Source organism: Hemiscyllium ocellatum, chromosome 1 (assembly GCF_020745735.1).
Source record: "Hemiscyllium ocellatum isolate sHemOce1 chromosome 1, sHemOce1.pat.X.cur, whole genome shotgun sequence".
Lineage (NCBI taxonomy): Eukaryota > Metazoa > Chordata > Chondrichthyes > Orectolobiformes > Hemiscylliidae > Hemiscyllium > Hemiscyllium ocellatum.
In genome coordinates this window covers 161,654,859-161,667,079 of record NC_083401.1, presented here as the reverse complement: position 1 = coordinate 161,667,079, position 12,221 = coordinate 161,654,859, and the positions used below count along the sequence as shown (strand labels likewise).

General features: G+C 38.7%; 1 protein-coding gene across 5 annotated transcripts in view; it reads left to right on the top strand.

Moving 5' to 3' along the window:
* Positions 1 to 12,221, top strand: part of nr3c2 (nuclear receptor subfamily 3, group C, member 2) — a 314,785-nt gene that overhangs the window by 176,108 nt on the left and 126,456 nt on the right. The window lies entirely within an intron of this gene.

The following is a 12,221-nucleotide window of genomic DNA, read 5'->3' as shown; positions in this document are numbered from 1 at the left end:
CCTCCCATTAGATACTGTCTCACTGCCACCATCAATCACTTTATATGTTAATTAGTAATAGTAATGTTGGAAATACCCATAATCCTCTGCAATCCAGAAAATAATGTATTCATTGTGTGGTAGCCAGGGCATTGGATTCAGAATGTGCTCTGGTTCAACTATTTACTGAGACTGTTGGTAGAGCTAAACCAGAGAAGTACATGGCGCACATATTGTGATTGAAAGATAGTCATTTCTGTAATGTACCTTGCAAGATGCATCATCAGTCCAGGAATTGTTTTGGATGTTTAAACTTCCAATTAGTAATTACCTCGCAAATAGAAAGCTCTGAAAAAGTCTACAATTCTGAATTAGAATCAGAGACTTTGTAGCGTTCCAACTCACTTAACTGAAATGTTGTCTAAGAAGCATTATAGGGATCAAGACCAAAGGCAAACCTCTCCACAAATAGTCTTGCTGTGTCCAGAATTAGGTGTACCATCTCAATTATGTAACAAGCTGTCAGGCCTCAGTCTATTGCCAGAGGCAATGTGGTAAATGAAAGTACCATGCATGAACATTATTAATGCAACCAATACTAATATATATCAATTTTCAGTTAACACACATAGCCCAGAATTTTTAAATGTAAACAAAGCAAGACATCTGAAATAAAAGCAGAAAGTTCTGGAGAAATTCTTAGAACACTCCAAAGTGGAATCATATTGGACTCAAGAAGTATGGTGGTTGGGACCAGGTTGACCTTGTTAACTATGAGGTTCTTGACTAGGCCAATCGGGGAAAGATTTGGCTAACCAATATAGCCAGGAGATTAGAACTGCCTCAGTTGAGAACTGGCTCCGAGCAGGCTGGTCAGAGCCTGTGTACTGTGCATTGGCAAAGAAAGGGTGACTTGGTGATGGGACACCGGACTGTGTGCAGTTATTTCAGTTAGGCAGGTTTTTCTGCACTGTAGTTCGTACTCAACCAAATTAGATTGCACTTTGGGCGTTCTGAGTTGGAGTTGGAGATGTGCAGAACTGAGACACAGGAAAGATGTGAGAGATGGAGTGAAGAAAGGGAAGTTTTTGAAGGCCCAATGCATCACTTCTTAAAAAAAATCTAACCAGAAGATAAGAGAAGGACACTGCTTGTCACTGGCCACTTGGGTGTTTTCTCTTCTTGGTGGCAGAATACAAATAAAATTTTCTGCAGCCAGTCTTACTTCACTGTGTCCTATACCTACACACACACTCACAACATGGGTACTGGGGAGAAATAGGCACTACTGCTGTTCCTGATGAAGGGCTTTTGCCCGAAACGTCGATTTCGCTGCTCCTTGGATGATGCCTGAACTGCTGTCCTCTTCCAGCACCACTAATCCAGAATCTGGTTTCCAGCATCTGCAGTCATTGTTTTTACCCTTTTACTACTGCTGTTTGGCAGTAGTGCAGGGGATTTTTATTTTTAAAAAATTAGGAGATTAGAATCTCTTCAGAAAAAGAAAAAGTATATAACCTTGAGCTTTAGAATCTCCTCTGTTTTAAAAAAAAACATGAGGTTTAGAATCTCCTCTGTAAAAAGAAATATAACCAGGAGATTAGATGATCCTCCGTTGAGGATTGACTCCGAGCTGGCTACTGTGCCCTAGTAAACAAAGGGTGAGAGGATCAGGCCTCTGTGCAGTTATTTCAAAAAGTTAAATCTGTTTCTCTCTCCACAGATGCTGCCAGATGTACTGAGTTTATTGAACACTTTGTTTTTAATTAGATTAAAATCTTGCTTGATAAAACAGCATGTAAACCAAAGCCAAATTTCCAGTTCCCTCAATCTTCCAGCCATTTAAAATAATAACTGGAAAATTGGAAAGGCTAAGGATTGGTTTGGGTTCCTCCTTAGCTTACTCTTTGACTTGTTCATCAGTTAGTCAATGGTGAATGCTATTGCTAGATGTGAAAATGTATAAAGCTACCTCTAATATCTATGTTTATATTTGCAAAATGATCAATCCAAAATAGTAGTCCCAGTTTTACATTTCTGAAAGTGGATAGGTTTTTACGATTTAAAATCAGGTGTTATGCTGTCAGAAACACCAAATAAACATTCAGAGATAGGGTTAATTATTCAGTTGAGTTGTACATTTTGGTAAATGACATGCATTAGTTGTTCATGCAGGACTTTGCAAATGCCGAGGATTCAGTATCACCTTCATTGCATTGTAGAAACTCTGCACCAGTTATATTCCTACACTTAACCTAATGTATAATGCTTATACTGACTGAATTTCTGAAACACATTTTGCAACCTTTTAAGGTCAAGGACATATAAATATTTCAGGTGGGTGCTGAGGTTATTTATGCTGGAAAGATCCTTGCCACAGCAGTAGTCATGTCAGCTTAACTTGACATCTTTTAAACAAGTGTCAAATGAGGGCCAAATTGAGAGTTGACAGTTTTCTTATTGCAATCAATCACATTGTTATGATGGAAATGATACAGAATATGTCTTAGGGTAATTCTTTGTCAATTCTAATGTATAAGGTATTGTACAAGGTTCTGAAAGAGTTGGTGTAGAAATTGCATTAGCTCAACTCAGTCAGATGACGTTGCAGAATCTTTGGGTGAAGGCAATTGATTTCCATTCAAGTACCCCCAATGGAGCAGATGCATTCTGTACAGTTCTTGAGTGTCATTAGTAATTATGCCTAACTTGTAAACTGCACTTACTGTTATCGTGTAATAAACTATCTTATTAACTAAGGACTCTTCAGTTTAGACTTACTAATGGTCTACCATCCACCTTGGGTAATTGAACAGTTCCTGAACATAATAACTGCAGAGAATTGGTGACAGCAAAGTACCAGAATCACCTGTTTGCCTAGGTCCACATTTCTAGCAGTGATGACAAATATCATCATGGCTGTATTTAGGCTTAGGCATTTTGAACAGAACACAAGTTCTGGATATGGCATCAGGGTGCAGGTGGAATAGCTTCCTGATCAATTTTCCTTTCCTGCCTAGATTTCTCATTAAAATACTGAAAACAGCTTGGGTGTACTTTCATAGAAAACAGGATATTTGGGCATATGGGGATAAATTCATCTCATGACTACCCCAGTTTGTAGCTTAAACAGGAAGCCAGCAACTGAAAATCATTTGTGGACCCCTGTCATCCATTATTACCCAAGGCGCCTTGATGCAATTTATTTTGATCTGATACAATATTCAGGCAGGATTTATGTGAAACAAGTGTAGGACTGATCACTATATAAATTGGAGTACTAAACTGGGTTATAGTGTCTGTTATGGGGCCCCAGTTTGAAATTCAACTACAAATGGATGGTGTGGGGGCTGTGTATTCTCTGTCCATTTGCACTTAGCGATGAATAGATTTTCGAGGGAGTGCAGCATTTTTGGAGGACAATACTTAGCAAGCATTCCTTAAAGAAACTACTGACTGCCGAGAAATGAATCAAGAAATTTTGAATTTTTACTTTTGCATGTTCAAGAGAATCAAAAGATTTCCTCCTAGGCACACAAAAGGTTGTTGCTGACCCATCAGGTACCTTCTGTCTGCCTGTCTCTCTCTCTCTCTCTCTCTCTCTCTCTCTCTCTCTCGATGACCGTAGGATGTATACTTCGTAATTACAGAGGTGATGGGCAGAATGGTCATATGTTTTGAGAGGGAGTTGAAGTTTTGAACTTTTTTCATTTTGCGGTTAGATTAACTGTTCCGAAGCACGGTACTCTACCCATGGCAATGCAGTGATGGGGCTGAATCCTTCAGTGTCAGTGCAGACTTGAAACATTGACTCCTGTGTAGATACTTTATTTTTGAGATATTCAAATTAATTTCAAAACGAAATGTGATAGTTACTTCAGAAAGGAATAATAAAATTATGGCAAGCAAGTTTGAGTCATTCACAAATTTTAATGTTTTTTCCATCTGAGAAATTACAACTAGCAGCTTGCTAACGAAAAGCAGACCTAAACTTGAAGAAATGGTGAAACACTGTTGAAAAGGGAAGTAAGGTTATTGAGAAGGTACATTGAAACCCTTTGAAGATAAGAGGGAAGGTAGAGAAAGAGGCACAATTGAATGGGGAAGTGATGATAGGAAACACTTTATTGGGGAGATGGGTGAAGAAAGTTGATGAAAGAGGAAGTTTTTTTACATGTTTTTTATTCTCTTACGGCTACTAGATTTGCCAGTTGGAAAGAGGGGTGTGGTACCATGGCATAGGAAAGTGAGAGTGGGATTGACAAAACTGATGCCTGATGTGAGAGTCGTGGGTTGCAGTGGAGACTTTAGTTGATGTACAAGCTCTTATTCTGTAATCAAGTTTTTTTTTTGAACAGTGTGAGTTGATTAGGTGTATACTACTTAATGAAGGTTTTATGAATTTCAATCTAGGAAGGAACTCGAGCCTTTCCAGCTATAGTGCTGAAGTATGTGGTATGTGAAATGAGAGCAAAACTATTTTGAAAGTACCTTTATGGCAATAGTGCTGAGCTCTACCAGCACCAATATCTGTTTGAATTAGTTGTTTATTTTCCAAATATAGGTGCACTCAATATTCAAGGTATATTTATATCACTGTTTGTATTAATGTAAACTATATGGACAGATTAATCAAGTCAAAGTCTAGACTTTTTTGGTTTTGTAAAAAAGAATAAAGACTAGACATTGTACATAATATGGAACATTCGATATACTTCACAAATTTTTAACAACCTGTTACAGTTCTACTCTGATTTTAAAACACAACTACTGTAGCTAGCTTGGACATGGTAAATGACTGTCATGTTAGGAGTCTGATTTTCATTTTACTTGCAAATCCTTGGACATTGAGTGCATTATCCTCCATATGTTAGTCACTGCAGAAAGCATCTAGAGAACAACTACTAAGTGGCTGAAAGGAACGAGGTTTGCTTTTTCATTAATTTCTGTATAATTAGGTTTGTGGGTTTTTGATGGGAGAGTTAAGTATGTGAATCTGATGATGGTCAGTGTACAAAAATGGAAAAATGACTCTTCCTCATTGGAAAGTTTTCACACTTACAGACTCTCTTCTAGATGGCAATTCTCTGGTTTTCTAGGAAATAATTATGCTAAATAGAGTGATAATGTATGATTAGTAGTCTACTTGCTCCTATTGACTGATCTGGTATTAAAAAAAATTCTAGGTTCAAATTGTATTGACTGATCCAGATTAAAATTTGTAAGAAATCATTTTACCCCAAAATATTGCCTTTTATTTTAAGAAACATTTTTTTAAAATTCCAACTATAAGCTTTTAAACACTGTTGGTTTACCAGATGGGGGATGGCTGAGTTTGAGATTCAATCCAGGTAAGGATTGACAAAACAAAAAGAATGAAAAGCTAATGCAAGTGATCAGGCACATTGACCATTTGTAACTAGTACAAGTACAAAGTATACCATCCACTCATTCTACAGGTTATATGCAACTATGGAAATACCAGGTTGAAAATCTTTCAACTGCTGAAAATGTGTCGCTGGAAAAGCGCAGTAGGTCTGGCAGCATCCAAGGAACAGGAAATTCGACGTTTCGGACATAAGCCCTTCATCAGGAACACCAGGTTATAATCCAATAGATTTAATTGGAAGCACTAGCTTTCAGAGCGTCGCTCCTTGATCAGATGGCAGCACTCCGAAAGCTAGTGCTTCCAATTAAACCTGTTGGACTATAACCTGGTGTTGCGTGATTTTTAACTTTGTACACCCCTGTCCAACACCGGCATCTCCAAATCATGGGAATACCAGTCAGTCTGTTTCCACAATAGATCCTGCAGTCATGCCTACTGGTTGCAAAACACCAAAGCCCATTGGAAAGGACCTTCAGTTTAGTGACTTCTGGCTATCTGCTTGAAGAGGATGAGTGATAAGATTTTTTTTTAGTTATTCCCTGAAAGGTTTCATAGTTTTTTTTTAAATATAGCATAGAGACCTCTCTGAAGAATTTTCATGACTAATCTCTCAGATATGAGATGCTTTCTGCCATAAGCAATGTTCACAAGGTTTGGATGGTAATAATATGATGCATAGAAATATAATATTGTCGAGGAAAAGTGGGAAATTTGGGCAGAATCTTATCGGGCTCATAGGGATATCAGGCATGGCTAGATAAATGATAGAATCTGGAAAGATATTGACAAGGGACATCTTCATATCAAGTTCATCTCACCATATCATGTATGTCTTTCCAAAGCGGCATGGTGAAATTCTTGCTAGACAGCTTCAGGTTCCTGACTATTGATCCTTAATGTTTGTAAAGCACCTCATTAACATTCCAACTCACCATGGATTGCAATCTCACCAAACTTGTCATTGCAAACTAGCCATTAGGAAATCTCTTCATAAAAACCAGAGTAGGTAACACCTGCATGTTGGACAATAGGCTCCATATTTTGGGCACATTCCATGAGCAGTGGCCACACGCACTCCATGTTCGTGTACGTTCGCATCCGACATGTTCCATGGCACATTACAGGATGCTTCAGTATTTCCATGTTGCACCTTGAGCTGAGCTGACAACAATAATTTCAACAATGCTACAAGGACACTGTGCTCATGGACATATGCCCAGCTCATGGACTGGAGCAGGCTGCATCTCTGGGTTCTTTTCTCGCTTTCATAGTGTTCATTCAGCTCTGAGCCTTCTCTTAACGTGCCTTTTAGTGCAAACACAAAAATGCAAAGACAGAATTGTCAGGTGGCCTCATCAAGTCAAGTGGGATAGCCTTCCCTCAGGGCATCTCCAGCACAGTGAGACGAGGGGTGGCTCCAGTACCAGTCCAGGTCTTGCACGAGGCAGTCAGATCTGCATCCTCTGGCTATAAGGGATGAGGAGCTAAATGAAAGGCAGCACATCACCCATCTTGACTCTTGCTCACTATTGAGTGAGTTTTATTTTGTATTGCTCCTCAGAAGTGAGAAGATAAGTGTGGGTCGCACGTTTATTATTGGTACAGCTGAGGGGAAGGGTTCCCAAGCAAATGAGTAGACAGCACAAGGTTAGTGCTGTCAGTGGGTGTGGATGAGTGGGCAAACTGTTGCATACATTAATGAGAGTGTTAAAGCATGAGTCTTAGAGTGAGTGTGAGGTATTGGTGGCACTTATGTTGATGGATTAGAGAAGGACATTGACCTTGCTTCTATGGTGCTAGGCATTTCTCCAGATGGCTGAAACTTCTTCAACTCAGGTGATAATCCCAGAGCAGGATGGCTAGTCCAGTATTGGTCCTGGGAGACTAGAAAGCCCCGCTTATGTACCAACATATTTGGCAGTACCACAAAGACCATGCCTGAAAAGTGGGATGCCAATTTCCCCTTGTCTGCCACATCCAGGGCAAATGTCAGGAACCATGCAGCGTAGCTTCAAACTAAGAGTGCTTGTCCAGTTGCACATTGGTCTTTGAAATATGGCACGAGGGCCAGCAATGCTGTTCAATTTCAGGATCACCAGTAAGTGGTGAATTGCTCCAGGAACAATGTATAGTAAGACGAGGCTGAAATCGACATGATTCTCATCATGAGGGCTGAACCAGCAATTAATGCAACGGGTTTGGTAAGTTATGATGATAAAACATGCAAGAATCACTATATCAAACCCAACGCGATTTGTGGTGAGCCAAAAAACATAAGATTAGGCCGCTTATGTGCCACCTATGTAAAGAAGCCTGAACACACACACTAGCCAGTTTCAAAACAGTTTCTACCCTACTGTTGTTAGAATCCTGAATGGAATCACAAAATCTTAGCATTCGCCTGCACCTGTGCTTTGGTTTTTGCAGCTGTTTACCTATTATTTACTTATCTATGCTATTTAACACTGTGATTGGCCTGTATTGCTCCCAAGACAAAGCTTTTCACTGTGCCTTGGTACACGTGACAATAAATTCAGTTCAATTCATTCAATCTTCTACACTGTAAGTCGTCTTTAAAAATTGTAATTCTTCCCCATCTCCATGGAAGATTTCCATGTCAGACAGAATGGAAAAATGCCATTTATGCTTTTAATGTGTACCAGATAAAAGCAGTTTGAGTCATTTCTTTCTTTGTTGCTTTATTTGAGTTTTGTTGCACATTTATTTTAGAGATACCTATATATCCCACAGATTATTTAAATGACAAATTATCCATTTGGTTTGCATTAGAGTATGGAGGAAGCTGAAACAGTAGATAATGAGGTTGTAACATATTACGTTTATTGTTGGTAAGGTATTAATCTATAGACATACACATCACTAATATGATCATCATCCCAAAGCTTCTATGGAAGTTGAGAAATGTATTTCACGATCAAGCAATTTTCTTCTCTTTGATGTAGATGGAGGAGAAATATGACTATAGCCTCTTGGTTCCTTTTCTCTGAATAACATTTGGGAGTGATTAACCTTTAACTGGAGTACAGTAGTTCTTTGTGATTACAGCAGCTCCTGCATCATGTTCTGCCACCCAAGCAGTTACAGCACTGGGTGTTTTCCAGTCAGTTTTGGATGGCCTATTTAATAGTACACATTAACAAGACCGCACCTATTTGCAGTATTTTTCCAAACGTCTTCATGCTTTATGTACATATTCCAATATATTTTTGTGCGTTGGTTCAAAGGATATAATGTTGGTATGGTGTATATAAATGATTTGATTAAATAAGTGAAAAAAAATGATTGAGTTTTTACAATTTATTTTTCTCTACTGTATGTTTTAGTGAGAGAGATTGAAAGGAAGCAGACTCACTCACCCTTTATAAATTCACCATTGGACCACCATTGCACAGTAGTTTAATAAAAGAATTGCAATATTTCTCCACATTACAAAATACATTTTGGGCTTTGTTACATTTATTCAATAGTTTTTAAAATTGCTCAGTGTGACCTCATGAAAGCCAAGTGCTTAGCAGAAAACCAGAAAGCCAAAGAGGTGTACCAAAATTAGGAAGATTAAGAGCAGGCTATGGATTCAGGTGTCTGTTTCTTGGTGAGATTCAGAACTGCCTGAAAGCATCAGAATCAATCTTATGCATTCAGCTTATCTTTGCAAGAGAAAATGTGCATCAAACTTATTAGGGCAATGTGATAAGTTTGGTGGTGGGAGGGCATTTATTCAGGCATGAAGGTAACGGGTAGGAAGGGAATTTTGTTTTGTCACCTTTCTACCTCCACCTTGTTTACATCTACTGCAGGAAAGCCCGTGGACCCTTTTGGAATTGAGCTACGAAAGATTTCCCAATTTCAAAGGCAGTCAGTGGTTGTAAGAAGTCAACAGCTGCACTTGCAGCTTCTAGCCTTTCCCACACCCCTCCCCACAGCCCTCACCCTGCGATTTTCCTCCCCTCTGTCCACTCACCTGTTCCTGAGGCTCAGCCCAACTGTGTACAATAATTACAGTAGCCATGTCGGCCTGCTGGCACTGCCATTCAGTGCAGAGTTTCCAATCTCAGATTGACCAACATCTCTTGATTGGTGGAACCTCCTGCCCAGTTTTATTGGCACTTAACTGGCCAACAGTGAGCCTTCCCAAAAGAAGGATACATGAGGCTCTCCCAGCTCTCTGGCAAGCAGATCCCTATCGCCTCCATTAAATACCGCCCCTTTTGTCTTTTAATTGGAACAGCAGACAAATGAGAGGGATTTGTTATCCTTCCTTTCTCAGTGAAGATATTCTTGATGAAAGTTCTCCCAAATGGCGCAAGCCTCAATTTTGATGTCTCAAGTATCATATGCAGTCAATGTGATGAATATCAGATGGTTTTCTTTCACGTGAAACAATTTTTAAAAAATAAATCCTTCTCACTCTGTTTTAAAACAGAGTGTTGGCAAATTTTGGCAAGATACCATTGCCATTGGTCATGGTGCCAGTGTTGAATATTCCTGAATTTGGGTCTGGAAAGCAGTCACCTTGGCATTTATATTCATTTGCAATGTTGGTTATTTAGAAAGTGAGGCAAAACATGCACTGTCTGGTAAAGACTACAGTTGTTTAAATCACACCTATTTTACTTGCTTAGTAGTTCCCGTGCACATCAGTGGTTCTGGAGAAAACATAATTGGAAACACGCTAAAAAGTTATTTAAAGCAAACTTTTGGACACCATGATTTATTTTTGTGAGCTTCAGTGTTTTCATTAACACAGACAGAGTTTCATAGTTGTAAACTGGATGTTTACTGTCAATCTTATTCCAGAGGAAGCTGGAATGTTTTTATTTATTTTGTTGTAATGCCGGACTATTTCAGGAATAGGCCATTGAACACTTACACAAGACCTACAGTTTGTCAGCAACCATTTGTAGGACACTGTCAGCTGGTAGAAGATCTTAACAAAGTATGTTCCTAAGCAAAGGGCGATGCTGTAAAATTTTTTTTACAAGGTGTTATCATTATTGTACTAGTTTCACGTGTTGGTAATGTTAATTGTAACTTTAAATCTGGGCTTGGAAGTACTTGCTAACTTCAACTTACACTTTGAATTTAGATAAAGTTCCAGTGCTCACTGTTATAGTGGCCATTAAATGTAATATCAAGCCCTGAAATGAAAAGTCTGTGATGAATGCTCAGGCTGTTATTATGGCTGACCACTGAGAGAAGTTTTCAGAACCGACCATTTCATGAGCTGAATCTTTTGGAGAAGTCCTCAGTGAGTGCAGTGAAATTTTCATTACTTTCAATTTTAGAAATGCTCTGTGTTTCACTTTTTTTATTTTAGAACAGTGGAACAGGAGTAGACCATTCAACCTCTTGAGGCTGCTCTACCATTCCATTAGAGCATGGCTGATCTGTGGCCTAATTCCACATACCTGCCCAATGCCCATAATTGTTTTAATACCTTTGCTGAACAAAAAATTATCTATGTCAGATTTAAAATTAATAGCTGATCTAGCATCTATTTCCATTGGTGAATAAAGTTCCAAACATTTATCATCTTTTGTGTGTAGAAGTGCTTCCTAACATCTCTCCTGAATTGTCTGGCCCTATATTCTCAGACTGTGCCCCCATTTCTAGAATCCTCATCAGTGAAAATAGTTTCTCTTTATTTACTCTGTCTTTTCCTATTGATACCTTGAAGGCTTCCATCAGATCACCTCTTAACCTTCTAATATCTAGAGAAAATAGGCGTAATTTGGATAACCATTCCTTATAACTTAACTCCTGAAATTCAGGTGTCATTCTTGTAAATCTACAGGGATTCTTTCCTACTCCAAATAGGGTCTAACCAAGGTTTTGTATAACTGTAGTATAACTTTTGCATCCTTGTACTTCAGTCTTCTAGATTTAAGACTCACATTACATAGGTTTTCTTGATTATTTTCTGTGCTTGTTCATGATATTTTAAAGACCTATGTATCTGAACTCCCAAGTATCTTTGAACTCCCATTGTTTATAACTTCATACCACCTAGAAAGTATCCTGATCTCTCCTTCTTCAGTCCAAAATGGATAACAGCTCGCTTACATTGAACATTGTATGCCACAATTTTGCCAATTCACTTTGTCTATCAATATCACTTTATGATGTTATTCTAGCATCTGCATTGCTACAATGCTGCCTAACTTTGTATATAATCTTTGTCATCTAACTTGGTGCAAATGTACATATGACTTTCTAAGCCATTATCCAAGTCGTTAATAAATAAGGTGAATAATTGAGGCTGTAAAACAGATCCTGTGGGAAACCATAGGTGGCCACCTGCCAATTTGAATACCCTACCTATTATCCCTACTGTCTGTCAACTACCACTCAACCAATTTCCCAGCTTATTCAGTAATTTGCATTCAGTTCTGTAGACTTCTACCTCAGTTAATAGTCTCTTATGTGGGACTTATCAAATGCCTTCTGGAAGTCCATATAAATAACATCTATAGATATTCCCCTGTACACTGTCTTAGTCACCTCTTCAAAAATATTCAATCAGTTTCGTCAGGCATGGTCTACCTGTCATGAATCCATGCTGGCTCTCCCTAATTAACTGAAAAATTTCAAGGTGTTCAATTTTCCAATCTAGTGGGATGATTCCTGTGTCTTGGGAACTCTGAAAGATTAAAGTTAGGGCACCTATAATGTGCTCCTTTACTTCTTTTAGCACCCTCAGATGGAAACTGTCTGATCCTGGGATTTGACAGTCTTTAATTCCATTTCCTCATGACCCATGGTTTAGACTTCAGTTCTCTCTAACATATACTGAGACTGCTCTTCTAATAGAAGTAGAAATCCTTCAGTGTGG